This window comes from Clarias gariepinus, chromosome 9 (assembly GCF_024256425.1).
Source record: "Clarias gariepinus isolate MV-2021 ecotype Netherlands chromosome 9, CGAR_prim_01v2, whole genome shotgun sequence".
Taxonomy (NCBI): domain Eukaryota; kingdom Metazoa; phylum Chordata; class Actinopteri; order Siluriformes; family Clariidae; genus Clarias; species Clarias gariepinus.
The window spans coordinates 12,047,418-12,075,197 of NC_071108.1; the positions used below are offsets into that span (position 1 = coordinate 12,047,418).

At 37.6% G+C, this 27,780-nt stretch overlaps 1 protein-coding gene across 4 annotated transcripts in view; it reads right to left on the reverse strand.

The window, feature by feature from the left end:
- Positions 1-27,780, reverse strand: part of kcnd3 (potassium voltage-gated channel, Shal-related subfamily, member 3) — a 179,552-nt gene that overhangs the window by 99,131 nt on the left and 52,641 nt on the right. The gene's annotated exons all lie outside the window — the stretch shown is intronic.

The window sequence follows — 27,780 nt, forward strand, 5'->3', positions numbered from 1 at the left end:
GGAGGGCGGGATGCAGCGGGTAGCCCAAACCACACCTTCTTGACTCACACACAAGCCCTGGAATCACAGGCAGGACACAGACTTATATATTTGTAGCCATATGGGCTAAGAATGAGCACTTTTCGCAGCATTTTTAATCGAAGAAAAGCATTGTGCTATTTTACACCTACTTTAATAACAATTTACTAAAATTTGATTCTGGTTCCATTTATTCCACTTTAGAATATCAGCTAACTTACTGTTTTTGGATTGAATCCCGAATAGGGTTAAATGGAAAGCTAGTGTGTTATGTTTTGTACGATGTGGAATCCCTTGTTCCACACACCAAGGAGTGCCCTTATTAAGGGGTTAGAGAGGGATTTGGGGTTCAGCCTTTTGTTAGGCGCTAGCTAGCTTTGTACAGTAGCACTCGTTGGTCATGAATTAAGCAGTGAGGTGAGTCATGAACCTGTTATCACCTTGCCAGAAGTTCTTGTTAGTAGATAACTAGCAGTCATGAAAGATCAAAACATAACACGGGCGGTTCCGAGGCAATTCCGAACAACTTAAAATCAAATATTAAGGAGACAAAGTGTTGTTTAAAAAGGCAACTACCGAGAATAGGTTGTTCTCTGTAGATCTAAGATTTGGACCCTAATAGACGAACAGATTGACAGATTATACACAAAATCATCTAGTGTAAAGCCAGCTTCAGGCACATTTTAAGAAATTTACTCACCCTTAGACTACACTGCTTTATCCTGTATAAAGGGTCTTGGGGGGCCTGGAGCCTATCCCAGGAAACTTAGGGCACAAGGTGGGGTACACCCTGGACAGGGTGACAATGCTTCGCTGGGCACACATACACACACATTCACACATGATGGGTAATTTGGGGACGTCAATCAGGCTAATCTGCATGTCTTTGGTCTGTGGGTGGAAGCCCACCAAGCACGGGGGGAACATTTACTGTAGTTAAGCATAAATAATTCAGGAATTTGAAATGTATTTAAAAAATAATAATAATAAATACACAAACATAAATCAATATTACATGTAAACATTGAAAAATAAACTTTTATGCAGACACTCACTCACTCACTCTTATGTAGACACACACACTTCCTCTAAGCAGTTCCTTTAAGCAGCTGTGTAAGACTTTGAAAATGTATGTTATTAATGCCCACAACGCAGGAGAGGCTACTAGAAAATAGCAAAGCGTTGTCAGCTTGCAGTTTCCACTGTGGAAAATGTAATTAAGAGATGGCAGTTCAGGGAAACTGTGGAGGTCAAGATGAGATCTGGAAGACCAAGAAAACTCTTAGAGAGAACTGCTCGTATGCTGGTCAAAAAGACAAATCAAAACCCCATTTGACGACAAAAAACCTGCAGGAAGATTTAGCAGACTCAGAAGTGGTGGTGCACCGTTCCACAAGACCTTCATAGAACTCTTTGGCCACAATCAGCAAAGGCATGTTTGGAGAAAAAAAAAGGAGCAGCATTTCATGAAAAGAACACCTTGCTAACTATTAAGCATGGCGGTGGATCTATCATGCTTTAGGGTTGTGTTGCAGCCAGTGGCAAAGAAAACATTGAACGGGTGGAGGGAAGAATGATTTCCACAAAATATTAGCAAATTCTGGAAGCAAACATCACACCATCTGTAAAAAAGCTGAAGCTGAAAAGAGGATGGGTTCTACAACAGAACAATGAACCTAAACATACCTCAAAATCCACTATGGAATACCTCAAGAGACGCAAGCTGAAGGTTTTGAAATGGCCATCACAGTCCCCTGATTTAAACATCATTGAAAATTTGTGGGTAGATCTTAAAAGAGCTGTGCATGCAAGACGACCAAAGAATATTACAGAACTTTGCATAAGACTACAGGCAATTTGGGAATGCCAATTAGCCTAATCTGCAGATCTTTGGACTGTAAGAGGAAATGGAGAACATTTAGTAAAGCATAAATACTTAAGTAATTTAAAGTGTCTATTAAAAAATAACTCTTATGTAGACGGTTTCATTAAGTGCCGGCGCACACTTATTACTCTTCTCCCCTAGAAATCATTGCACAATCCATTTATTATATCCCTAAAACATTGCGCCGTTTCTCGTCCCGCAGTTTCGAGACGACCCACACGTATGTTACACTGTTCCGTGCGGCTCGCTCGGGAATGGTGTGCTACTGTATGACTTAACTTATAGTTAACATACTTATAGAATTTAACATTGAGGCCGGCCTCTGCTGTGACATCACTGCCGTGACTGTGATGCCCAACCGTCACAGAGGCACACTTAAAATTTCTTTAAAATATTTTCGCTCTCTAGTTATTATTTACAATTGTTTATTGTTTACAATTAAATATCTTGGTGGGTAGTTACCAACATCTTTGCTCATACTGTATGTGCTTTGGTATATCAGACATCCTCTGTGATGTTTTTTCTTTGTTTCGTTTTTTCTTTCTTTCTTTGTTTCTTTTTTTTTTCTTTCTTCCCTCCCTTCCTTTTTAACTGATCTGATTTAAAGGTAAAGATGAAGCAGTTATATGTCCAAAAAAATCTCCATCCCATGTTCTGTGTGTAGACATCAGACATAATATACTGTAGTGAAATAAAAATAGTACATGTTTACTGTGCAAGGGTATTAAAGAGTGATGGAGAGAAAAGATGTGTCACTCCACTTTTATCAGGAACAGAACGAGCAGTTGGTTTGCGTGAGCTCTCAGAAGCGTTAGGGGAGTGTGCATAGGCAAGCACTAAATCCCCAAATGTGAGCTGCTATTTTGGGTTCAGCCAGCCGATCTGCGATAAAAGTCAGTGAAGTCCAGCGGTGCACGGGCACACACACACACACACACACACACACTTGCAAACATATATATACCATCAATGCAGCTGGAGTGTTATGAATGACAAAGCACACACTGACCACACTTTCGCCCTGTCGTTCTCACACACCATTTCAATCAAGCCCTGACTTCTTTTGAACGGTGTTGTGTACTTTTGTTGCTTGGCAACTAAAGCCAGAGGGAAAAGAGCTCATACACGCTTTACGGAATCAGGAGCCTGAAATCGCTAGAGGGTTTTCTGATCCTTACAGCTTCACATCGCTGTGCAGGCGCTTCTGTAGTGCCAGCTGGAGCAGTCACGCATTTAAATCTTCGATAGGGAACATCGCTGCAGTTCAACATAATAAAGACAATCCACTTATAGCTCAGAATAACTTTGTTAGATAGCTCTTGACATTGGAGATCAGACCATATTATCAGGATTTGATTTGTTTGTAAGAAGTTGATGGAATAGTGACGGGGCCAATGAGTAGCATAGGTGGAGTTAAAGTTTAATTATAGAGTTAAGAGCAAAGACGTGCCCTAATTTCTACAATAACTAACTAAATTTTAAATTCTACAACACTTAGACAAATCATTCTTTCTCTTGCAACTCTACAATAAGCTGAAAGTAGAATTACAGTTGCATTTTAGACCATATCTTAAGAAGGACACAGCTGACACCGGTTGTCAGGTGTGTATAAGATGACTGCGAATTCACACGTATGTGTCTATGGGTTGAAAACCAATTACAGGAATGTAAACACCTCTAGCACACCTGCTCATTCTTTTCCATAGTGGTGCATGTATGTGAACTCTCAGACGTCCCCTTGGGTAAGATGTGACTGTCACAGTGATACATTAGAGGCCTATTTATCAAACCACAAAGTCTGCATCACTGCTGTAATCTCTGCATACTCTGCGGTCTGAATAAGTCCATTGCTGGATCATTAAAATATTTATATTGTACGTATTTAACCCAGGCGGCACGGTGGTGTAGTGGTCTCTGTGTGCATGGAGTCTGCATGTTCTCCCCGTGCTTGATGGGTTTCCTCCGGGTACTCCGGTTTCCCCCCACATTCCAAAGACATGTAGGTAAGGTTAATTGACGTTCCCAAATTGCCCGCAGTGTGTGAATGGGTGTGTGTATGTGTGTTTGCCCTGCGATGGATTGGCACCCTGTCCAAGGTGTACCCTGCCTCGTGGGATAGGTGGAGGGGGGGTTGGGGGGTTAGGGTGGATTAGTCCAAGTACTGGAGAAACAGATATGTCTTGAGTCGTCGTTTAAAGATCGTTAAAGCTTCTGCTGTACGGAAATCATAGTATTAATAGTATTTCACACAATTTTTTTTAAATATTAGAGGAAATTAATAGCTTTTTGGGGATGTATTATCCCTAAGCATTACGTTTGCGACATAACCACCACAGAATATCACCAGAAGACAAGAAGCACATTAATAAAAAGTTTGTGGAGAGTTCTGGAAATTTGAAACATTGATATTAAACGCACAAATAAAATAGAATTGTATACAGTAAACCATGCATGAAATGAAACTCGAAAATAATCCACGACATGGTGGTGTGATGCAGTCTAACATAATCCACTCACGCCTGGAGCCTATCCCAGGAGACTTAGGGCATGAGGCGGGGCACACCCTGGACAGGGTGCTGATCCTTCACAAGGCACACACATATACTCACACACTCATTTACATACTATGGGCTATTCTTAAGAAACACCAATTTGCCTAACCTGCATGTCTTTGGACTGTGGGAGGAAACTGGAGTAACCAGAGGAAACCCACCAAGCACGGGGAAAACATGCAAACTCCATGCACACAGAGACGGGAAGCGAACCTGGCCCGGATTTAAACCCTGGTCCTGAAAGTGCAAGGCAACAGTGCTAACCACTTCACCACCGTGGTGTATTAAATTAAACGTTTGGTGAAGTTCCACTGTAAAAAATATTAAAGAAGGACTCATAGCAATGTTTAATTATGTTCATTTTTACATGCTCAGTGCAAGAAGAAGTCATAGATTTGGGACTAAATTGTACAAGCCTCTAGCGGCAAGTGTTATGATCAACAAGTGAATTTAGTTGACTACCTGGAGGTACTGAATGACCAGGTTATCCAAACAGTGTACTTTCTTTAAGATTATGTAATTTAATTACATTTTTGTTAGCTGATTAATTGGTCTTAACTTTGCGAACTCCTTTAAAATATACCACAGCTGTTGCAGAAAATAAAAGCACCTTGCATCTTCCACAAATACTCGTGTTTTACAAGAGTATCGCTTCTTTTCCTTTTGATTTTTTGGGCAGTTGGTGCATAACAGCCACCTACTGGCCTGGAGTGTTCAGAAGTTTGGGAGGAAAAACTAGATCGTAATAAACATTACACTTAAATAATCAACAACACAAGTTATACATCATTTCAATGGTTATTAGACATTTTAGTAGTTTTAATTATTTAACACCTTTAGGAAATATAGCTTTTTACTACAGATCAGACTGTGCTACTGAAGCAAATCGCATTGCATGAACAGTCCACCTCACAGCTGTAGCATATTCCAGAACACAAACTGTGAGAGAGCCGAAACACTCTTTGAGAATGAAATATCATTTTCACACATGGATTAGCCACCAACACTGTACACCATAATCATAGCTACAATACGGCAAGTCAAAGGAATATATGTGTCCGGCCAAGGCCCTGATCTAACTGCATATCATAAAACCACAACCCTTACTAACTATACTAATTGAAACCCAAAATCAAGAAATATTAATAATAATAAATGCTCCAATAGATTATGTTTGGAAGTTATTGGCAGAATAACTGCACGGTGGCTTATTATTCCGTGTCTGGGTTTGATTCCCGAGCAGATTCGATTCCCACTTTGGACATGGAGTAGGCATGTTCCCCCAAGGCTTGGTGGGTTTACTCCTGGTGCTCTGGTTTCCCTCACAGACCATATACTGTACATGTAGATTAGGCTAGCTGGTAGTTTCAAATTGCCTGTGGTGTGTGAATAGGTGTGTGGTCTGTGACGGATTGGCACCCAGTCCAAGGTGTACCTTTTGCCCCAAGTCTCCTGGGATAGGCTTCAGGCCCCTCCATGACCCTGTATACAGGACTGTATAGAGGTGTGAGTAATGAAGGCCGGCTGCACAGCAAGATAATTATCATGGACAATCCGAAAAGCATTTAGAACCAAGTGAGTTCTATGTGCATGATGAAACTTCACATAAAGACTATGAAACAGCAGCGTATACAGAGACAAACTAATTAAGCTGTTAATTAAACAGAGCGCATGGGCACAATTGAGTGCCACACCTAACACAGGGCAGGTGCAGTGTCAAGGCTAGAGCATAAACAAAACACCATGGTATGTGATGTAAAAAAAAAGAAGCAAGACTTGTACTGCTTGGAATCTGTGACAAATGAGCCTCAGCAGGTAACCACAGATGCCTGGAAGTGCATCTCTCCATGTTAACTTTCACAGAGATCAGAGATATCTGTTTGGCTGTGTGGGTGTTTCTTTATATTCACACCAACCGATGACTCAGACTGACAAAGTTTTGTGCTGCTTTTACATAAGTCTTAAACATGAAGCCGATTCCCAGAATCGCTCTTTTGTAAAAACAGAAAAGTCAGATCGGCAGCGAACACAGGACTATTCATAAAGCCTGACCTTCAATTCTAGACCGTTCATAAATATTTCTACAGAATCAAAGTCAATTCAGCTTTATTTGAGCGGCCTTCGACAGATACTGACACAAAGAGTTCTGGGATCTCAATAAGCGAAGAGCAGACCTTGAGAAGCCTGAACAGAGAAACGTTTACTCCTGTTACCAATAGCAGGCAGAAGGACAGACATGGCTGATAAGAACATGAAAAAAAAAAAAAAACAGATCCTGAAGCTATACTATTATGCACTGCTACGGATCAAACAAGCAGCCTATATCTCTTCACATCACATACCCATTGGATGTCTGCCATCAGTCAGCCTGCATTGTCTTCCTTTGATGGATATCCATATAGAGAGGGTTCATTTTTCATTACTGACTATGGGAGAGCCTGTGATTGAATAACATGATAAGAAGAAAAAAGAAAGAAAGAAAGAAAGAAAGAAAGAAAGAACGGAAAAAAACCCTTGTTTCTTAAACTGAATTTGTCTCCTAAATTCATTGCACCACAAAGCTAGATGTGTGCAGTGTGCGTCAGATACTTAAGGCTCACTCAGCAGGAGCATAAGCTAAGTAAAACAACACAGCTGATATATACAACACCGTGACAGCCTGAATACATAGTGTATTTTCTAGCCGAGGGACTGGGGAGAGCCATACGGGCCCCTTCTGCTAGCTCAGTAAAGACCGCTATTATATAATGCAAGTGAGATTCTCTCCCCACACAGAAGCACAGAGTTGGACTCTATTCTTCACAGTCAGTGAGAATCTTGTGGTGTTGCAAAGCTGTTCTACTAAAACTCTACCCATTCTGAACAGTTTTACTCTTTCATTTCTCTCCTTTTCCCAAAACCATGGATCTGTGTTCACGCAAGTGTTTTATGTACCTGCTCTTGTACTTACAATGCAGACAAAACTGAGGAAAGCTACCCACATTGACTGCCTACACACACATACAGTACACACACACACAACAATATAAACTCACAACATGGTTTTATAACAAGCTGAGGTTTGAGAGGAATGCTAATATATTTCCGAATCTGAAAGAGAATCAGAATGTGCCGTTCAAGTCAATCCAGGATTTTTAATTGTGCAGAATAACAGAATGCACTTATGAGACTAAAACTAGCTTTTTTTCTCTATCTAATCCCCTGGTACACAAATGCACTAAACCCAGTCCTCTCAGTACACTGCGGAGTTTCACATCTGAAATGCTGGTCTCCCAGGAACTCCTATAAATGGCCCAAAGATATGAATATGGGGCGAGGTCAGAACTATACAGGGAAGTGGCAATCACTTCTTGTAATGTTCGTGAATGTTTGTGTACACATTTCCTACAGACAGGTTTGTCTCTTTTGCAAGTTGGTAACAACATGACATCCATCAGTTTTCAAGGATCTGGTGTTCCCCTTGCTGAATGTACGCGGGAACAACGTCAGTAGGCTCGGAGCAATCTCGGCCGGCGTCATCATTCATGGACGTGTGACCTTCTTTGACATTCAAATGTTTTACTGAGATTTTTTAAGAGTCTCATCATCATATTGTGTTCGAAGTCCTTTGTAAATGTCAATCGACTTTATTTTTTCATTCACAGGAAGTCATCACAAGTCCCGGTTTGACTAGAACACCCGTAATATCTAATATAAATAAACCATTTACAAGAGCATATCATAAATCGATAGATTCAAAATTGTAATCTTGTTCCTGGGAATTTTGTAGCTGGAAGAAGCCTACCAAGCATTGTGAGAACAAGCAAACCCCATGCACACACAGTCCCAAAAGCAGGACTCAAATACTCGATACTGGAGGTGCGAGGCCATGACGCTAACAACTACACCACTATAAACTATAGGGAAGAAATGCGCAGTTTAGATAAACCATCTATCCACTTTGGAACCTCTGTAGTCCAACCAGGAACCATGGAGGCCAGTGGTGACCATGGTATTCGTTACCATTTTGTACGACCTCCAGTTAACACTCACACACCATGGGAAAATTGGGAACGCCAATCAGCATGTCTTTGGACTGTGGGGGGAAACCCACCAAGCACGAGGAGAACATGCAAACTCTATGCAGGCAGACTCAATGCAGTAATCAAACCCAGGACCTGGAGGTGCAATACGGCAGGAGGTGCTAACCACTAAGCCACCATGCTGGCAGTATAAATTATACAATTTAAATATGTCAAATTTCATCATACACAAATGTTAAAGCTTAAGAGAGGCTTAGATAGAGTAACAGTAAATAAACTGGACAAAGGAAAAAAAGGAGTCCGATACTGCACTATACAAAGAAAAAGCATTCATGACTGAAGGATCTTCTCTTTTTTTTGCTGAATTTGTAAGGCATTGATTTGTTCTCTAATTTAATGAGAAGCCGGTGAATGCTACAGTAGAGTATTTGGTCCATTTGTCCGGGCTTATCAGTGAACTTTTTTCACTTAGTTCTTAGTTTTAGCTAGTTTGTATCTGGTTCATGCATACATTTTTGGACAGGCTGCAGAACAAAATATGCAGATTAGATAGGAAAACACATTGTAAAAGACAAACCAGGTAAAAAACTAACAATTCTCTACACTTTTAGCTAAGCAGTTTAAGTTCACCCTATAATAATGCATGCAATAATGATGCAAGTAAATCTTTTATATTTAGCACATGGTTTAACTCACTGCAGAAACTATTCCTTTTTAACCATCACTTGGGTTCATCCAACATTATGTAAGGAGCTTATTCTGCTGTTTATGGTAACACAAAATGTGCTCATGCACATAATCCACTGTTTAACCCAGGGTCATAATCCAGCCCAGTTTTAATAAGTATCATGTGGCAAACTGAGGCATAAGCTAATTTAATAATGTTGTCTATTTACATGTGTATATGTATTTGAATTATACAGTGTACATGCTTTAACATTAGGATTAAATGGTCAGCCTTGAATGACTTCAGGATACAGAAATCTACCATGACTAATGAGAGAGCATTGATCTTTTTAACCCAGCCTCATGAGTAACGATATCATTTTTTCATCAAAGTTGCACATGTTTCTAATAAGATAATTCATTATAAACGCTCATATGAAATTTCATTCACCACTAAAGCCCAGACACCTATAGGCAATTATCTTGGACACCGCTCAGTGTATGCATATGTGAGAAGCGTTCGTCAGGGAGTTGACAGTCAGCAGAGAAAGTTGTTGAAGCGTAAATCAGTGTACATGATTGCACTGTCACCATCTATCCGTTTTATGGCTTGGCGACATACCCTTATAAACAACTGACTTGTATGCATGTGTGTGTTTGTGTGCACCTTCCCCCTTTTGCGGTGTAATCAATAAAGTCCTGCTTGATAAATGACTTCGGTCCCTCCATGTTGGCTTTTGCATCATGGCTTTTGTGTTATTTAAATCAGCTGGATGGTTCCTGTGCTGCACGCTGAACTCCTTCACTGATCTCATTCCTGCTTGTCATCCTTCAGCGTTCCTATCCATGTCCAGTCTGAAATGAAGTGTAATTACCTGCATTGTTTGGTAATTAATCAAAACTTTTAAGTGATTTACACTGGTGAGCCGAAGCTTATACAAGTGGCTGAGGTTTTTTTTTTTTTTTTTTTTTTTATTATTGTGAAATCCCAGGAAACCTACATACATAATTGTTTTGGTCTTATGGGCACACAGTACACAGCACAAGATATGAATAATTAGTAATTTTCTAATGACTACATGGACCAGAAACCCACAGCTTTTCATGTAAAGTGGTGGTCTTAATCTTGAGCAAATTGCTAGACTGATTTTACTTGTAAATCCCACTAGCAAACCCTACAGGGATAATGGGGTTCAAATAGGCTGAAAAATCCTGATTCTTCTTGTTGGTGTTTGGATTGCCAGATTTTAGCCATGGCAAAAAAGAAAAGATAGTCATTGCTACAAAAACAAAAGTCAAAATCCTCACTGTTAACTTTACCCTAAACAACAGAAAATAAGGCCCACTAAACATTGGACGTCGGATAGACGTGCAGATCACGTCTATATTGGGTCCGTCGGTCCATGACCAGTTCTGGACATCTATTCGACGTCCAAACTAGGTCCACTATTTGGACGTCCAACCATGACCCAACTTGGACGTCATTTTGACAACCCAATCTGGTTTATTTTTTTTTTATGTCATTTTGACGTCCAAACTAGGTCCACTATTTGGTCGTCAAAATTACGTCTATCCGACATCCAATGTTTAGTGGGTTAAGGTCATAAAAGAAACTATTATATTATTACTGTCAGGTTTCCACCTAAATTAGTGCAAGAGGTTTGTTTTTTTATAAAAATGGCTGTCAAGCACGTGCTTCGGCTCACCTGATTACTAACTGATTACTAAATAGAGACTATCACACACTACCACCTAGTATGTAAGCCCTCGCTAAGAGTTCCCTACTGCATTGTACAATATACTGTATGCTCTGCTGTTTGTGTATGATCCTATTTCAGTTATGCTGTTTACATGATCGCTTGGCCCCGGTCTATGCCTGTTTGCCCATCGCTCACCCACCCTTTGCATGTTTACTCGATTCTGATCTTGTGTACTCATGTTTACTCTGGTTGCTTGGATTTTATTACAAGTCATTTACCTGAATTTGCATCCACACTGCTTCCTGACAATTACGTTGAAAGCATGTGATGAAATAAATTACAGCTTTTTATGCACCAGTTAATATCTACTGTGAATTTAAAATTAAATTTAGACAGCTATAGAAAAATATATACCAATCAGCCACAATTTTAAAACCATCAAGGTTTTCGGTTCCCTTATGCTTTCTTTTGTGGGGTGGATCTGGCCCCTCGGGATGTGTCTCAGCAGAGCCTCTGGTCGTGTGCTGTGATGTCTGATACCAGGACTTTGATAGCAGATTCATGTGGGGCTGTGGAGTGTTGCAGGTTGGGTCCTCCATGGATCTGTCCTTTTCGTCCAACACAAGCATGGATGTTTGATCAAATTGGGATCCGGAGTGTTGGAGAGAAGGTCGGTGCTGGACCCTGTGTGTGGTGCTCTGGATATTCTGGGAAGCATTGGCCAGATGCCCATGATCCTGTTAGCAGTTTGCTGGTGTATAGTTAGTTGGTAATAAATGTTGTTCAGTTTGGGCAATTTAAGCCCAATCTTCACCAAGCTGCCACTGTTGGGCCCTTCATTAAGGCCCTTAACCCTGTCTGCTCCACAGACAGGAAGCAGTTACTCCAGCTTCCTAACATGCAGGGATATATGAGGATAAAATAATTTCACAGTGCTGTAATGTACAGTATACAGTATGTGACTAAAAGGCTTAAAGTCTTATTTTTCACCTGGGGGTGATGTTGATGTTATGGCTGATCAGTGTATAGTCCTTTTCCTTTTACAAGAAACTGGTAATTTTTACCAATTAAATTCAAGTCCCTATAAGCAAGTTTTTTTTTCCTTATAATACCAACATGCTGTATCATCTTTAGCCTGGAGCAGCTCAGTGGTTAAGGACGGACATACATTTCAGAAGGTCCTGAGTCCTTGTTCAACCAAAACCACCAAGTTGCCACTGTTGGCCCTTGAGCAAGGCCCTTAACCCACAAATACTCAGATGTATAATGATATTAAAAACATAAGTAGTTCTGAATAAGGCGTCTGTCAAATGCTGTAAATGTCATTAAAATAAGAATAATATAAAATAAAATAAACAGACTGGATACCGTTCAAGTTGACAACAAACTCAAATGTGAAACATGAAGATACTATGGCACTCAGTGCTGAAGAGTCATTTGTATTCTGCAGGGCTAATGCTGTTACTATTGCAAGATCAAAATGCACTCAGAGAAGTGTCTTTGCAACATCTGAGCTGTTCTGTAGAGTTGAGTGATTTTCGTTAGTGTGAACACTGAGGCGTGTGTTTGACTTTCATCGGTGTGTCAGCTCAAGGTTTTGCATATATATTTGACATGCTCGCTCACTGGCCACTTTAATGGGAACACCTCTACCTCAGCTCATTTAAGCAGTTATACAAACATTCAATCATGTGCCCGAACACATAAAATAATGCAGATACAGATAAAGATCTGCAGATAACATTCAACATCCAACATCGGAAAAGTGTGATCAAACAAAGTGTGATCTCTATGAAATTCAGCATGGCATGGTGCAAGATGAGCTGCTTTGAATATTTCAGAAGCTGGCGAAGATAAAAGCGTCTTAGGAGGCACAAAATGTTAAATGTTGTGGTGGATGAGTTACAAGAGTAGAATACCACATCAGATTAAACTCTAGTCAGCCAAGAACATGAATCCAGTGCTCCCATGCACACGTAATTATTATAAACCTTATTAAGGATGTGCAAATGTTCCTTAAATGACAAAATAATATTAATATTAATAAATGCTTTGTATATTTGTCAATGCGCACTGCACTGTGCGGTTTATCCCAGAATTCAAACAGACTGAAAAGCAATGCAAGGCAATGTTTCAGAGATATTCAGAGAAAGATTACAATATAGTTTGACGATTTAAAAGAAAAAGGCATAGTTGAACAATATTGCAAATAAATCTAGTCTGGAGGGAAAAAAATGAGTTGAAAGAGCCAGCTTTTATGGTTCAGACAATCAAAATGATGTGTCTCTTGGAAAAAAAAAAGCTGAAATTCCCATCATAGTTTTGGACAAAAGAACATCAAATTAGTTGAAACAGACTTACAGTTTCTCACCCACCACCGTACATCAGTGTTTGTAATATTTCATTTGAATTGGCTCAAGCGAGTTATTACAAATATACAACTGTAGGCCACGTCTTTGAAGAAATCCTTTAAATCAAAGCATGAAAGCGGCCGTGATGCAACACAAAGTAATTTAAGTGTCACTTCATCTTCACGCAAGTGAAGGATCTGTGATATTGCTCTATACAATTCAAAATCTGGTTCACTTTATTTAATAATGCCCTGGCTTATTTTATATATATACGTGATGTTCACTGAGAGCATGCTGAATTTAAAAAAGAAAAGAAAAAAAAAACTTACAGAAACTGGAATCAAAGCACTGAGAAGCCAACGGTCAAACATTCATGTAGCGTGAGAGGAGCATAGCACCTGAATAATTCATGCAGCTTGAACTTTTACATTCAGAATCAGTTACATCACTTACATTCTCCCTCCGACCCAATCTCATAAAGGATTCATAGGAGGTCTACCATAACAGAAATTTAATTGGATTTCATACAGGGGAAGACATAATAAAGCTACAACCACTAACCCTGACCCTAGACCCGATTTGGACGATATGCCTCATAATATAAAGTTGACATTTGGAGGCAACTGAAATTAACCCGTGTCAGTGGAGAGTGCCGATTTTCACGTACTTGTATGTGTTCCTTGTATTGTTCCTGTGAGAGGCTCTTAATGCATCACCACCATGAGAAGGATTAGTTAAGCTTGATGATGATGATGATGACAATACTGACATTTACTATTATTGTTATTATTATTATTATTATCAAGGCTGCATGATGGCTATAACTGTGGCCTTACACCACGGTTGAGGAGTCACAGAGTTTCGTGTGTTCTCCCTATGCTTGGTGGGTTTCCTTGGGGTAATCAGGTTTCCTTCCACAGCTTAAACACATGCAGATTAGGTTAAGTGGTATTCCCAAAATACCAGTAGTGTATGAATGTGTGTGTGCGTGTGTCCTGTGCAAGGTAAAAACAGAAGCATTAAGACACTATTGTAGTCTATTTAGTTAGATTGAAGTAGTAGTTTACCCTTAAATTTGTGTTCTGCAGTCTTTACTGACTGTAGTAAATGCATTCCATCTTCTGTCAGTAATGTTTGCCCTTTTAAAGTTGCAGGAAGAATTTGAATACAATAGCAAGAACAGGACAAGAGTGTCTTGTTTACAGCAGTGTGATTTATAGATGCAATCAGTAACATCCCCTGTTAGCTTGCTTCTCTGGAGACTTCTGGTATTAGCTTTTAGCTTAACTTAGAGTTTTTCTGTGTATAACATTAATATTGCTTTCACTATTATGCTTATATTATTGTGCTATTTTTCTGTTCTGTATTTTATTTGTCTTTATTCAATGTAAAGCTGCTTTGTAAAAACACTATGTATATGAATTAGAAATGGAATTTGAATTATAAATTGTTTCAGTTCATGATTTGTTTGAATTTTAAAGTATAATTATTTTTTATAAATAAAATAATTAACATATTCTAAACAACAATTCTCCACCATATTATGAACACCATTGTTTGTAGTAACCCAAGTTCACAATGTAATGTTGGTTTTGTTATTTACTGTAATATGAATTATTAAAGATTGAATTATTAATACATTGTCTAACTGTTGCATAGACCCCTTTGTATATTTTGTTAAAAGAATTTAGGTAAAGTTACGAAAATATTTTGTCTTCTGATGACTATTGATAATAGGTGTGGATAAAGAAAAGGTGCATTTGGATCAAAGGAATGTGGCTAGGCAGGTTATATAAAGGTTAATAATAGTGAAATAAAAACAAAAGCTATTATCAAAATAGCTATCAGGAATAAGCTATCAGGATAAGAAATCAGGAAATATGAATAGAAGCAATAATGTCTTATTGTCACATCACTGCTATACCAGCACTATAAATGTTGTTTTGCAGAGAAATAAAGGAAACATTGTAATATTGAGGCCACCCTCTCTATATGTACTTATTTCTATTCTAGTTCTAAGAATCTCAGCTCAGGGAAAACTATGTGTGTCTATGTATTAGTGTGTGTGTGCTTGCATATGTGCATGTGTGTGTGTATGTATGAATGTGATTCTGTGTGTCAGTCATTAGCTGATCAACAAGTGAGCTGAGCACTTGTCTCTATTCATATTTAATGAGCATTGGGGCAAACCTGTCTCCATTAATAGAGCATTAGAAATGACCAGTCATACACACGGAACACTGCTGCTTCTACATCTCTCTCTCTCTCTCTCTTACTCACTCACACACACACACACACACCACACCACACTCTCTCTCACATATGTCCCTGTTTCTCTCTTTTTCTCTCTCATTATCCCTCTTCTGGTTAATGACTGTTCTTTTTGACTGTCTCAAAGAGAACAGTTTGAGAAAAGGTACCGTGGTTTTCTTTACAAAGAGCTGCACGACTTAATTAAAAGTTACACAACCTCTCTTTGCTCCAAATGCTTCTCTACTTAGACCTGATATTTTCTCTAGTTTTTGAAGTCTTTCCACATGCACAAAGACATACAGTATGACCAAATTCTCCTAATAAAGCCAGAATATATATATATGTGTGTGTGTGTGTGCTTCATGAAAAAAGTACACATTTGCAAGTGCAGCGTGTTTGCTTTGAAATTGTTTTTGTGTCTGAATTTAACTTTAACTTTTTATACACATTTCGTTGTGCTGTGACTTTGCAGATGTGAGATTATTGTAGGTAACCTTAGTAAAAAAATGCAACAAAAATCATATCGACATAATCACATATGGACTTTAGCTTTAATTATGACACACAATGTGGTGCCCAGTTCACATGTGAAAATGATTCCTTATGCCCCCAGAGCTATTTCACAATTTGAGTCCTGGAACAAAAAAAATGCATTGACGTGATATCAGCAACCCACAGATCATATCTCTGCCTCCAGAGGCTTGTACAGTGGCCAATATATATGATAGGTGCATCGCTTCATGAGTTTCCCTTCTAACCTTGACACACCCATCACTCTGGTATGGGGTCTGGCCTATAATCAGACCACATGACTTTTTTTTTTATTTTTTTTGCTTCTTTATAAACCGAAGCCTTTTTTTCTTATTAGCCTCAATAACAAGGGGTTTTCTTATGGCCACATAGCTGTTTAGTCCCAACCTTGTGCAGATGGAAAGACTCTTACTTTTACTATTAAACATAGCTGTCATTTCTACTGCTGATTTTTTAAAACTAAATTCAGTTTTGTGTACGTAGTGTATGCATCTCAACGAGAAGTAAATTCTGCTTAACCTGAAGACTTAATTCCAACTTTGCTGATAGAAAACTCTGCTCATAAGCATCATCATCCTCTCATCTACCAAGGGAAAATGTCAAAGCTGGCATTTGACAAATGATGACTCAACATTGCTCTTGACTTGATTGATCAGTTCACTCTCATCACTAATTATGTTCAGTTAGATATCTCATGTTGGCTAAATTCCCTATGTTGACCCATCTCCTCTAAATGTCACTGACAGTATGTGTGCTTATTTCAACTGTTAACAACTTGATCAAAGCAATCTTCAATACAGTCGAAAAAAGTATGCTCAGCTAGCAAATAAAACAGACATGCCTTTTTACAGTCATGTCTAGTTTTAAATTATTACATCAAATGAAATGTAAGATTTTATAACATTTAATGAAGGTCTGTTTCGGTTAATGATAGATATTGATATCTTCTTAAAGCATTCATTATGTATGTATGTATATATGTTTGTAAGTATGTATGTATGTATGTATGTATATATGTATGTAGAGTATGTATGTATGTATGTATGTATTTTGTGCCTAAAATATTGCTGTTGTTTACCAGAATTTACACAAAGACATCTAAGCATCTTTTCCAGACGTCACATCGATATCTAGTCAAAACAATAAACAAAAGAAAAAGGAAACAAATCAGCAAGATTATTATTACAATTATTATTATTATTTAGATAAACTTTCTGTTTCTCAAACAAGCAAAAATGTAATGCCCCGATTTACAGCAAATTTATATATTTTTGAAAAATATTAGGCACTGTATGCTGTGCTCAAACACCATGCTACAATACATTAAAGCAAAAAAGGCAAAACAAACAAATAAAATAAAAATTCACAAAGCTTTCATAGGCTGCTATACATTTTACTATTTAATTCCCACATCACACAAATATAACAGCTTAAAATTGATTTAATATATCCTTTGTGTTTCTATTAGATTCTCCTGCAACAGTTTTCCCAACTGTATTAGGAATTCTATTTTAGACAAAAAAAAATCCTCTGACGATGCCATACAACCCGAGCCTACATGTCCTTTGAGATTTTTTTTTTTTCAGCCAGCACATGTAATGTGAAACGCAGGGAGATTGGAGACTCAATATATTCCTGCTTATATCTCGTTTCCCCTTCAAAGCATTATCGATTCTGTAGTTACTGCACATATTAGCTGCATAGTCATGTTACATAATATTTACTGCATTTACTACTGTTCAGTATATATAAAATGCTATTATTTACACTGATGTATATACTCATCTATCTATCTATCTATCTATCTATCTATCTATCTATCTATCTATCTATCAGTTCCATCACCTCAACAGAATTAAGAAGATACTCATGATAGAGACATGACATCACAATGCTCTTACGCAGTTGCTGAAAGCCACGATACATTATACATTGTAGAAATGGCAATATGTTTAGTTTGAAAAGTTTAGTTTAGTTTCATATTATAAGTGTCCAAATTTAACTTTAATCTTTCATACAAATTCAGTTGTACAGTTTGCTATGACTTTGCAGATGGGAGATTACATTATGAAAACATGGTAAATAAATTTATACACTACTTGGCCCAAAAAATAAAATGAAATAAATTGAGAAGTACAATTGAATCAATTGTGTTTGGCTGCCCTTAGCTTTGGTTAGCATTGTTGCCTCCACGCTTGGCTGTTATTCGTGTGTTTCCTTCGGGAACTCCAGTTTCCCACAAGACAAGTATTGTAGACTGAATAGTATTTAATGGTATTTTTTAGTGTGTGATTGGATGTGTGAGTGTGTGCTTGTACTTTGAGTAACTGGTAACTTTTAGGGATTTCAGTGACATACTACAAGCATGGTGCAGATGGGAAAGATGGAATACATCCTGACCAAATTGTCATGGTGATGTGACTGGGATGTTGCTACATCAATAGCGTTCCAAGAAAGACGTAATTATGCTTGTGGTAAAAGATGAACTTGATAAATGCATATTTTCTCAGTTTGACCCCATTCCCACTGCATTCTTCAATATTTTTAGGACACCAAGGGAAATTCATGGTCAGGGTCTAAACAGAAACTACAATATGTGTCTGTTTGATTTGAGTTCACAGGCAAGTTTTACTTTATAATTTATCAAACACAAAATTAATATTTGAGGAATAGATTATTAAACATGCCAAAAACTTAACAGGTACTTTAAATGTACAAATATAATAAGTGGTCCAGTACAGTACATAAGGAATTGATTGGCAATGAAGTGATACTGGCGGTTTGATACTGGATGATTTCCTCGCACAGTCCAAAAACATGTAGATTAGGCTAATTGGCTTTCCCGAATTGCCTGTAATGTGTGAATTAGTGTTTATGTGCATGTGTCCTGTGATGTATTGGCACCCCACTTCATGCCCTGAATCTCCTGGGATAGGCTAGGTAGATATACATACAAATAGAGATTGTTGTTATCAAGGTTAGGAAAAAGTAAGGATGCAGGTGCAAACTTTATTGCATCACATTATGAACCACATTTTACCCCAGGACATTATGAACACAAAGCTGGAAGAAACAGGGTCTAAAACTAAATACTAAAGATGCAAAGAGTAACACAAGGCAAACATGACCCCGACTACCAACCAATAAGGCATGTCATTAATTGCATAAAGGAGATAGTTGTACACTTGTGAGCAAATACACACAAATAATAAGATAAAATGTCTTATTTAAAAAAATAAGTTTGAAACTGGTATCTGGTTTGCATATCACAAAATGCAGTTGTGTCCTCTACCTTGGGACTGTCGCACAATAATGTACTTTTCCAGTGCTGCTGAAAAAAAAAAATGCTGAAAAAGTTGACAATTACTGAAGCACAGCACCTCAGCAACTCTCAACATACAGTCCATCTGTTGTAAAGAGCACACTCGGGAGCTGAAATCACATCAGTGTTTGATGTGGGCTGGATTTCGAATGACAGTGTATGGGTCTGGATGGCCCAAAGAGATTACAGGATTCATTTTTCCTAAAACGACCTGAGAACCACCTCAACTCTGTGAACGATGAGGCCAGTAATCGCTCATTCACTGTGCGCAAGTGGACTGTAGCTGGATCAGACAAATACCTAGCATTTGATCCACACTGTGGTATTACACACACACACACACACACACACACAAACACACACACACAGAGCCCATGGCCCAGTGATCAGTCATATTCATTATTATATATAGCACGAAAATAAAGCAGCCGGAGGGACCCGAGCTGCTGCCTGGCTGCATAATGACAGTTATTTACTGAGTGTTCTTCTAATCAAATCATAAAATCTGCACTGCCTGACAGATGGCTTAAGATCACTAAAGTGAGCATCAATATGTCAGAGAGAGAGAGCATTTTCCCTTCGTTCTCTCTCTCTCTCTCTCTCTCCAACCCAGGAGTCAAAACCGTATCATATTTTTGTAACATTTCCTAAAAAACCTTCATGCATAATACAATTTAAATACATGTAAAACATGTTGTGTGCCATGAATATGTTACATTTGGTAAATATTCTTACTGGAAAAATTTGCCAAAAGCACTATAGCACACAAAGTAGAGAGACTGCACCCTATTCAGTACTACTCTGTATGATCTTAACTATATAATGCTTCTGAGTCATAGATACTGTAGTTATGCACATTATTAGCATTATGTTTATAAGAAGTATAACTAAAATGAGCATAAAGGCACTGCCTAGTCAGGAATAAAAGGTGCCATTTGGATTTAAATAATCAAATAATTAACTCAATAACCTTCAAATGGATAATATACTGCATTATACTGCAGTAATTTATATGTTGTAGCTGGCAATAATTTTTTTGAAATCTACGGAGCCCCTCTGGTGACATTATGGGGAAAGAAATAATCTGTGGCCATGACTTACTAAGGTGTGGGAATGAGATTTTATGTTGTGGCCACGACTTACTAAGGCATGAGAACAAAAGAGCATGTTATGGCACAACTATTAGTCTGGGGACAAGAGAGTATGTTGTGGCCACGACTTTTTAAGGCATGGGAACTAGGGTTGGGTACCTACAGTATATAACCGGTATGTTCCGGACCGAAACAGAACGCGAATTTCCGTGCCTTATTTCGGTGCCACTTACTGTAAATGCCTGAACTGTCGATTAAAATATCTGTTCTTTGGAGTTATGATGACACAGTTGTAATAAGCATCTGATTCATCAACACACATTATCGCAAGTAAAATTTAAATACTGCATTCATGGGATGTCAGAAATGATCGAAAAAATTCATTTTCTTAATTAGAAAAATCTTGAGAACTTCTAAAAGCTTTGATAATACAAATCCAAAACATTGTTGCAGTAATGTTACTATCTATTTTATTTTTGTAGATTAAAAGGTTATTAAATTAGATAAAAAATTTAAAGCATAAATCATCAGGAAATGAGACCATCCGTGATGCAGCAACTAACGTTACACTAGCTCTGACGGCAGCAGGTGGTCTCCCGCTATTTTAGCTGGCTAAAATAAACAACTTTCGTTAAAATGCCCAAAACTAAACGATCGAAAGTGTGACTATATTTCACAAGAAAGTATTCTGACACCGCGACAAATGTGCAGCAAATGTTTTACAGCAGTTGCGTGTAAAGGGGGAAACACATCAAATCTAATGAAACATTTGAGGGCACACGGAATAAAGTTAAAAGCAGAGTGATGCACCGTGTTTGACAGCTTACGGACAACAGCTGGCACTATCGGTGTAGATGACCCCAGACCCAGTCATACCAAACGATTTGTAAAATACCAATGTAACATGGATTCTGTTTATAATTATGGCGTTCCAGCTAGTACTACAAGAGTACTTATATATTTATATATACTTTAAACTTTTAATATATTGTTAAATTTTAAGCATTCATTTTTTTGTTTAATAAAAATGTATTCTTAAGTCATCCACCATCATTTTGTGGCTTTTGTAAAGTATCGGTTCAGGCACCATTTTGGCACCAGTACAGTTTTAAAAGTATTGATTTGGCACCCAACCCTACCCAACCCTAATGGAAACAAGAGAATATGTTGTGACCATAACTTAATAAGGCATGGGAAAGAGGTAATGTGTTGTGGCCATGGCTTACTAAGGTGTGGAAACACGAACATATGTTGTGGCCGTGACTTCCTAAGGCATGGAAACGAGATAATATGTTGTGGCCATGACTTACTAAGGCATGGGGATGAGATAGTATGTTGTGGGCCAAAAATTTGGCCTGTGTCAAGCGAAGAAAACAACTAAAGCAAATGCTGAAATTCTGTGGGATTATTAAATGTTATGGAATTAGATTTAAAAATTGTCCAATGCATTATTAACACTTGGAAGAAAAGTGCTGAACCATCAAATTCACAGTGGTAATGTGGTCGGAAAAATTCATAAATAGAGATCATTTAAACGCTTAGTGAAGTTTCATGACAGAAAATAGACAGTAGAAATTATAGCCATGCTTAATATTGAGGGTAAGAGCATTTGCAGGAGTGAGACTAATCTCAAAAAATGGCTTCAATTTGCCACTGAGCATAAACGTCTTTGGAGCAATGGAAAAAGGTCATGAGTGCACATGAAGCAATGTATCCCCAATGCATCGTGCCCACTCTACAATGTTTAGGGTTATCATCTTGGGATGCTTCTTGGGCAGGTCTAGGCTTAGTAATATTATGTGACAATTAAATTATGTCATCTTACTACCTGAATGCACTAAATGGCCAGGTTTTCCTACCAATGGATTTTTCTTGACAGCGAGGCATGTTCCAGAACAACCCCATTTGAAAGTCTTGAAGGAGACTTTATGGAGTGGTTCATTAATACAAGATCTCAGATAGAAATGAATGCAACTCTGGATAGAAATAAATGTTGTGATGTTCCAAAAAGTTGGTAAAACAATGTTATGGAAATCACTGCTAATGGTGGTCTAGTAAGATATTAGAGTAGGTGACTTTTTGGGGGGCTGGATAGTGTATAACCTTTATAACTGCACTATAATGTATAGAACTATTACTATTATAAAACCTTGCCCATGGTTAATTAAATACTTTCTTTGAGAAGTTTAAAAAAAATGAATGACTGATTATTGACATTCAGTTTTGCTTAAATTATTTTAAAATAACTTCTTGTTTTAACTTCAAAAAACTCATATTTTTTGTCCCACAGCATACCATTTGTGCACTTTTCAATGCATTGTATGCAAGGACATGAGCTCTTTTCTGATGTATTACAACACTTTTATGATGGTTTTATGTCTTATACTTTTGTGTTATAAATGCATTTATAATCTATTGTGTGTATCACCAATAGGAAGTGTTGCACATATTTTCATGATAGAAAAAAAGGACGTTTTTATACCAGGCTTGACGCTGACCATAAATAGCTTTCAGGTCAGAAAGAGAAAGAGAGAGAGAGGAATTGTGAGTTATGGCTATCTCTTCTGGCAGTGGTTTCTTGGTTGTAAATAAACACATTTTTCTATAATAATGTCATCGAGGCACACACACCTCATCACAACCTTTTACTGCAAACTAATAAACCCAGGAAGGCCAACAAGGGCAGGCTGTTTCCTGCTCATACCTCTAGTGACTGACCTGAGAAATGTTTTAGCTCACTCTGAAGAGCAGCAGCATGGTTTGTGTAGGGATGCTCGACACCACATCCGTATATAACAGCATGAAGCACCTGAAGGTCTGTTTTGGGCTCAGGGTGTACCGCTAAAGAAAAAATGCTTGGAGTTTTGAAAAAAATTACTGTACCTTGAACATAAAGAATGGTATGCATGATGTGGTGTGCTGTTATTGGAATGTAATCAGCAATGGGAAGGTTTAATGTTTAATTTGTATCAGAATTACAGTTACCAAACCAAAGCTGATTATATTTTTAAAATGTAGTATATTATTCATCTTATACCCAAGCAAGGCTTCATCTTACACCCATCAAAGATTAAAATTGTAATTGTTAAAAAAAAAAGAGAGATCATATTTTTTACTCATCTCAGTTATGGGTAATGTTTCAGCATACCCTTAAAGCAAGGTGGTCCTTGTTATCACTTACGTTACTGTAGCTATACATAGCTGTTCCCTCACCAACCTCATTTTTTCTTTCACATCAAGTCAATATGGCAAAAATATGCAGCTCATCACATCATCAAGGGAAAAGGAAAAGGTCAAAATCAGTTTGTTCTACACTTTATTAAATATCAATTAGAAAATGTAATCTAGTTGAGCCCAGTCGTTTAAAATGTTCAGATTTGTATCATAAACGAGCAATGTTTGAATAAAGAAATGTTTGACAAACTGGTTAGAGAAAACAGATTATGCAGTTTTATAATATCTCAAACAATAAACATTTACCAAATGTTAAATTCAAATCTCTCAAATGTTATATTCTCTCAGCTGTCATATTGTGAGCCTAGTCTGTTCCTATAGTGGTGACCATGTTGGTTATATCTTCTTTTCAACTTGGTCTGCGCAAATGGATAGCACATGCTTTGTCTAAAAGTCTGTATTCTGTTTAACAGGGCCAGAGTGAATGAGTGCCATTGGCATTTGTCATCAAGTAGTTGTGCTGCTACACTGAGGTAGTTATTAATGGTTGCTTATTAATATTCAGTTCCACTTGAAGGTAGCTTGAGCATGCAACTGTGGTTTTATCCAAACGTCCATCTATAAACTTGCTATAACGAATCTTGCTATTCAGCACACCTGGTAATGTTTCCTCAGTCACCTTATTATCCGCGTTAAACGTGGCATTATCACTCACAGCCCGACTCACATCTCTGCTCTGTAATTATGGGAAGCCAATAGGGTCAAACTCTAGCATCGAAATTTCTGGATTAATCATGTGTTAATGTGTTTATATTGACAGATCTAAAAAATATATTATAGCCTTGTGTAGCTGATATACCGGTGATGCTAATACAACATTAAGTGTGTAAATGTACATCATTTATTTAACGAGATTCCCATAAACCTACCATTATTATCTAAAAAGAACAATTACATACATAAGGGGCATTCACCGCACCCAACCAGTCCCTGTGCAACATTCTTACTACAGAAATCATAATGTGTTAGAATTAGCACATTGATATACTGCACCTACTGCCTGAGCTGCTTTTACAGAAGTTAATGAACCTTCTGCATAATCAGAATCATATTACATTCTTCCTCGTTCCCTAAGGGGCTACTGCAGTGTACAAGTGTAAGACCGGTCATTAATGCTACAGGACGGGGTCAGACCTTTTCTAGAGACCATGCTATTATTAGCAATAAGACTGAGAGAAGTGCCTCAGACCTCTGCAAGCACTGTGATCTTTCATCTCTCTAGGATTAAATTGCTAATTCTATATCCATAAGGTGCTCTGACACAGTCATTTCACTTGCCATTATTATGCATAAATGTTGGTCCTTTAACATTAATCAAATTTGTCCATTCTGAGAAAAAGTATTAACTGTATTTCCATGCCATTAGAAACAAAGAAATCTGATAAACAAAGCTGAGTAAAACAACAAGTAAGTGATAATATTTATGCAAAGGAAAATCGCTGACATGTTACATGAGTTCACATGTTAATATCAGGAACAAAAGAAAAAAAATCTATGTTAACGTAATCCTTAACACCCTTCTACTGGAAATTTCTTTATACAGTATGTCCTTGTACTCTATCCTCCACTGAAAAATCTCCAAAAATGTCATGGAATGACATTATTGTATAAAAAGGGACAAATATTTTGTTTTATTATAAAACATTATATACTCATATTATATAAAGATTTCCCATTCACTTTTTTAGTGTGATGTACATGTACCTGTGTACCATAATTGTCTTGAACCTATGCAGTACAGGACATGAAAATTAGCCACAATCAACTGTAAAGAAAAAACAGTATTATAAGTTTATGAAGAAAAAAAGAGCGTTTTACCCAAAGTTGGGCCGTACAGTAACTTCAAAGAAACAACCAGGAAATTAGCCTTTTAATTAACATATATTCATCAATGACATCAGATTTATATTATAAGACCATATTATGGTTTTCCATCAACTTGTTTTTTTTTCTTTGATTAATTGCTGCTTACATTATACACGATACATTTTAATGTATGGATGTTTTCAATGGGATTAAGCTTGCCTCAGTGCTACCTACAGTACCAAAACTGTCCTCACTGTATTTTTAATAACATGTTTCAGCAGACTTTTTTTTACATACATTAACAGTTTAATAAATAGTTTTATAAAAATGCCACCCAACTTAATTGGCATGACCTCAGAAAATTCCACTCATGCAGTACATATTCACTACCCATTCAAGACCAGAAATCTGGTTTGGGCGCAAAGGCACAAAAGCAACCTTAAACTCAAATTCCTACACGAGTCTTACATGTTGACTCCACACTAGCAGTAGTGAGTCATTCTATTTTGTATCTATGCAACAGATGTCCTTCGTGTTCTGATCGACTCCCAAGCCTCTGCACACTCACTGATCTCACAATTAGCCTGCTGACGTCAATCAGCCCCTAACTCAGGCTACGGGAAACTCATCACCCCCCACTTCCTCTCCGCATTCCCTCTTGCTACGCTCTCCATTTTGCTCCTTCTTCCTTTCATCCTCACATGCTTGACCCCTGTGTACTTCCCTTTGTGTAGTATGTATAAAATCAGATTTCAGGTTTTTGTGATTTCAAGACTACTTGTCACATCGTAGCACATGATCTCAATAATATTTTGGCTGAATTCTATGGCAGACTGTATGATGTATTTTGCATTTCAAATTATATGGTAATGATCCTCTGACTATAAGCCTGTGATTAAACATCATCAACTAGCATGCAGAAAATAGAACAGCATAAACAGAGATGTTCTTCAATATTATTATTATTATTATTATCTTAAGTAAGCTTATGTTAATAAGGTCCATAAATATATTCAGTTTATGTTGTTTCCACTGCTGTATTGGTAATTGTGAGTTTGCATTATCCTTCCTATCGCATGCTTTTAGATGACCGTTATAACCGTGGTGTCACTGTGCTATTTAAATAAACAACTGACTATGTCTGTAGGTGGCTGCTTTTGATTGCAGTGAGCCTGTAAGAAATAACACACAAAGCTAATAGGAGACTTTGTTTGGGTTGGATGGTAACGACCTGCTGCTTTGCATAAGTGTTTTATTCTACAAACACTTCAGTAGTTTTATAATTTTTTTTTTACTTCTTAATGAATAGCATGCTTTTTTTTTAACAGTTTCTGGTTGTGTAGTTAATCTTGTAAAACATTTGCAAGACAAGTTATTAATGCCAGATCACAGGAGAAGCAGTGCTGCTATGCTGAATATCAGCACGGCTATGATGAGGTTGATGGTATTACAGCCATGTTGATATTTAGTATAACAGCACAACCTTGAGTGTGATATTAATATTATACAGCAGTACTATAACCACAATTTATTACCAAAGATTATGACTTGTTTGTTTATTTAATCAGTTATTTTGCTTTGCCAACACATATCCTTCCGCAAATGTCGGAACTAGCTTTCAGCTAGCGACCTACAGTACAGTTATAATTATTAGTGTAATTAATAGGGATAAAAGCAGTTTTCAATTCTTACCACTACTACTGTATGTACACTACAGTAAATGTGAGGAGTATAAATCATAGTGGAGGTGGACAGTCCTGTAAATCTTTTATTTATGTCTCCACTTATTCTCCTTTATACTAGCCTCAGCTAGTACAGTACTAGCTAACTATCTGTTCCGGGAATTAATCCCAAATAGCGTAAAATGGAAAACTAGCTGACCACCACATAGGGTGTAAAATGACTTGTTCCACACACCAAGTAGTGCCCTCATTCAGAGGGTAATGATTAGTAGATGCAGAGTGATACCTATGGATCAATGTCCTGGTGCTGTTATACACTCATGGAATGCCCCTTGTCCAGTCAAATTGCTAATCACCTGTAAATTATCTGCCAGCATCTCCTTTTCTCGAGTTTGTACGTTTAAAAAAATACACATTTTACAACAGGAAAGCATAACCTTTTCTATCCTAAAGACTTTTCTATGGTGGGAAACATTACAAAACCCTATGAATGTTACCAAAGCGTGAGAGCACTAATTTTACGTTTTATGTAAGCATCTTAACAAAACTTCACTGTAAATGTAATAGTAGTTAGGTATTTAGGATAGTTAGGGTTGCTATCATGTAACTAATAGTAAATTTAATTCATTTTTTTACTGCTTACATGTTTAAACATAAATAATATTGC